The 3,481-nt window shown below is 67.5% G+C and overlaps 1 protein-coding gene across 1 annotated transcript in view; it reads right to left on the reverse strand.

Moving 5' to 3' along the window:
- Positions 1–3,481, reverse strand: part of Cacna2d4 (calcium channel, voltage-dependent, alpha 2/delta subunit 4) — a 67,207-nt gene that overhangs the window by 12,863 nt on the left and 50,863 nt on the right. The gene's annotated exons all lie outside the window — the stretch shown is intronic.

Here is a 3,481-nt window from a genome sequence, read left to right on the forward strand (position 1 = left end):
CCATGCCCGGGCCTTGGGCCGCCCGTCCCATCCGCCCGGTGGTCCGGCCCGTGCCCTGCCTCGGTCTCCGCACCTCACAGTGTCTGTGTGTCCGTGTGTGTGTGTGTGTCCGTGTGTCTGTGGAGGAGGGAGGCCTTCAGGGCTGGCCCCACCTGGGCCTCTGCATCCGACACACAAGAGGGGTGCGTGTGAGGAGAGGCGTGGGGCTGATCATTCTCATCGGAGGGCCGGGCCTGTGCCGGGCTGGGGAGGGGTAGGAGCGGCTCCCGGGGGGTCAGTGCACGGCCTCGCGGGGGGCCGGGGGGGGGCGGTCAGCCTGCAACCCAGCCGCCCTGAGCAGGAGCTGTGTGAATTATTCACCAGGCCGGGCGGAGGGCCTCTTCCAGCGTTGGTGTCCCAGCCTGGAGCCCGCCCCCCCCCACGACCCGCCCTGCCGGGGAGTCAGGTGGGAAGAGCTCTGGGGAGAGCACCCGGGCTTGGAGGAGAGTGGGAGACGGATTGGTCCAGAACAAAGAGGCTCAGGTGTCACCTCGCAGAGCCCCGAGCCTGGGGCCCAGTGTCAGCCGGGGACGGGGCCTGAGGCGTCCACTCCCCGTGGCCCTGGGCAGCCGGGGCTGGGCCAGCGAGGCTGGTCCTGGGGCTCAGGCCTGCCCGGCTGTGGGGGGGGGGTGCCCTGCCCTCACCCGCCCGCCCCCCTGCAGGGCTCACCTGCTGGCTGGCCCTGTGTGCGGCCGAGGCGGCCCCCGCCTGCCCCTTCCTGTGTGTCTGCGAGGGCCCCGACGTGGACTGCAGCGGGCTGGGGCTCACGGCCGTGCCCCCCGACGTGCCGGCCGCCGCCCGCAGCCTCCTGCTGCTCAACAACAAGCTGAGCGTCCTGCCCGGCTGGGCCTTCGCCAACCTGTCCGGCCTGCAGCGCCTGGACCTGTCCAACAACTTCCTGGACCAGCTGCCCGGCACGGTCTTCGGGGACCTGGGGAACCTGACGGAGCTGCAGCTGCGCAACAACAGCATCAGGACGCTGGACAGCGGGCTGCTGCGCGGCGCGCCCCGCCTGCGCCACCTGGACCTGTCGCTCAACGGCCTGGCCCAGCTGCCGCCCGGGCTGTTCGACGGGCTGGCCGCCCTGCGCTCGCTCTCGCTGCGCTCCAACCGCCTGCAGCGCCTGGACCGGCTCACCTTCGAGCCGCTGGCCGGCCTGCAGCTGCTGCAGCTGGGCGGCAACCCCTGGGAGTGCGACTGCAGTCTGCGTGCCTTCAAGCACTGGATGGAGTGGTTCTCCTACCGAGGTAGGGGGCCGGGGGGGCCGCCCCAACTCCATCTGGCCTTGGCGTTCAGAGAGGGAGGCACAGCCGGGCGCCGCGGCCCCCGCCCGCCATCCCAGCCACTCAGGAGGCTGAGATCTGAGGATCGCGGTTTGAAGCCAGCCCGGGCAGGAAAATCTCCCATCTCCCGTGAGACACCAGAAAGGTGGGAGCGGAGGCGTGGCTCCAACTTGGAGCAAAGGAAGCCAACAGAGGCGCCCAGAGCCTGAGTTCAAGACTCAGTACGGGCACACGCACACTAATTCAGGATGGGGGGCCTGCCCTGGCTCTGCGCCCCTCAGGCCTGGCGTGGCGGGTGGAGTGGACCCACGGGGAAGTCGCTGTCTGAGCGTCGGCGCTGCTGCAGCAGCCGGGTGAGGCGATCAAAGCCCCCAGGCTGAGGCTGGCAAAATTTCCGTTAGTCAAACTGTCAACCAAGAAACTACATGGTTCTATTTATGCATTTCCTGTGCTAGTTCTGGGCTTAAACTCAGGGCCTGGACTCTGTCCCTGTGCTGTTTTTGCTCATGGCTGGTGCTCTATCACTTGAACCACGGCTCTATTTCTGGCTTTTCCTTGTCGGTTGTGGGGCTTGAACTCAGCCTGGACGCTGTCCCTGAGCTCTTCAGCTCAAGGCTGGCGTAGTGCTCTACCACTCAAGCCACAGCACCACTTCTGGTTTTCTGGTGGTTCCTTGGAGATCAGAGTCTCATGGACTTTCCTGCCCTGGCTGGCTTTGAACCATGATCCTCAGATCTCAGCCTCCTGAGTAGCTGGGATGACTGCTGTTGGCCACAGCGTGCGGCGGAAATGCTTTTACTTTTACTTTATTTCCCCTCTTTTAACCCGGACAGAGTAGTTCTGCAATGAGCAGAAAGCATGATGAAGGGAAGGGAGACTAAGTAAGTAAGCTCTGTGGTTGGAAGTGCCAGGCCTGTGTTTTGCCCACCACCCTCCGCCCTGTGTGACGTGGAGGAAGTGGGTGAACCTCTCTGGGAACGCGTGGCGCCGGACACATGGGTCTCACGGCAGAGTCCCGGGCAGAGCGGCTGCCTGGGGATCACATCCAGCCGTGCGAGCGGGCGCGAGTGGGCGCGGCGCACAGAGCAGCTGCTCGGGGAGCGCAGGACAAAGCGACCGGGGAGGCAGGCACGCGCGTCTGCCACCCGGCCACGGACACAGTCACGGCCAAGAGATTCCAGTGCACAAGTTCATTACAAAAATAAATAAACCACCAACCGTGAGATGCCCGGAGACCACGGGGCCGGGGGAGGGTTCGTGTTCGCCGACGCCCGTCCGGGCATCGGATCTGTGCCGCTGTCTCCGGGCGCTGGTGGAGAGGGATGTTCTACCCTGGACAGGGTAGATCCTGGGGCCCGGGCTCCCGGGACAGCCGGCACACCCTGTCTGGTCCTGGCCCTTTCCTGGCCTGGCCCTGGCCGTGCTGCAGTAGGGTCGAGGCCCGGGTAGGCCCTGGGACGGCGCTGGGCTGGGCCTGCCTGGGGGAGGGACCCCATCAGGCTGGGGGGGTGTGGCACTGGCCCCGGGCAGCAGCCCCGTGGGTAGGAGAGCGGCCACAGAGCGAGAGGAGGGGCATCCCCCCAGAGCACAGCTCGGTGCTCAGGAGCCCGAGGTAGAAGACTCCTGGCTGCGTGGCGCTGTGAAACCGTGCACCCCGTCTGGGGGGCTTCGGGGACACCCATCTCCACGAGCTCCCGGTCCGACGCCCGGACGGGCGCTGGCCAACAGCGAACCCTCCCCCGGCCCCGGTCGCCGTTCCGTGTTCTCCTGGCATCTCTCGATTCCCCCTCTTTCCCGGGGCCGCACCCCTGGGTTGGCGTAGTTCACGGCGGGGTGGGGGTGGGGACGGCTCGGAGCAGCTCCGGAGAATGCCGGGCGGCTCTGGGACTTTGCCGGACCCCGAGGGCGAGGCGTAGGGGCCTCGTCCGTCCTCCAGGCCGGGGGGGGGGCGGTGGATGAGGGTGGACAGCTGCTCAGCTCCTCCTTCTCTGTCCCCCGCCCCCGTGTGCAGGGGGGCGTCTGGACCAGCTGGCCTGCACCCTGCCCAAGGAGCTGCGGGGGAAGGACATGCGTGCAGTGCCCATGGAGATGTTCAACTACTGCGTGCAGCTGGAGGAGGAGCCCGGCGCCCCCTGCGCCAAGGCCAGCCCCGAGCCCCC

Source organism: Dipodomys ordii, unplaced genomic scaffold (genome assembly GCF_000151885.1).
Source record: "Dipodomys ordii isolate 6190 unplaced genomic scaffold, Dord_2.0 Scaffold69, whole genome shotgun sequence".
Taxonomy (NCBI): domain Eukaryota; kingdom Metazoa; phylum Chordata; class Mammalia; order Rodentia; family Heteromyidae; genus Dipodomys; species Dipodomys ordii.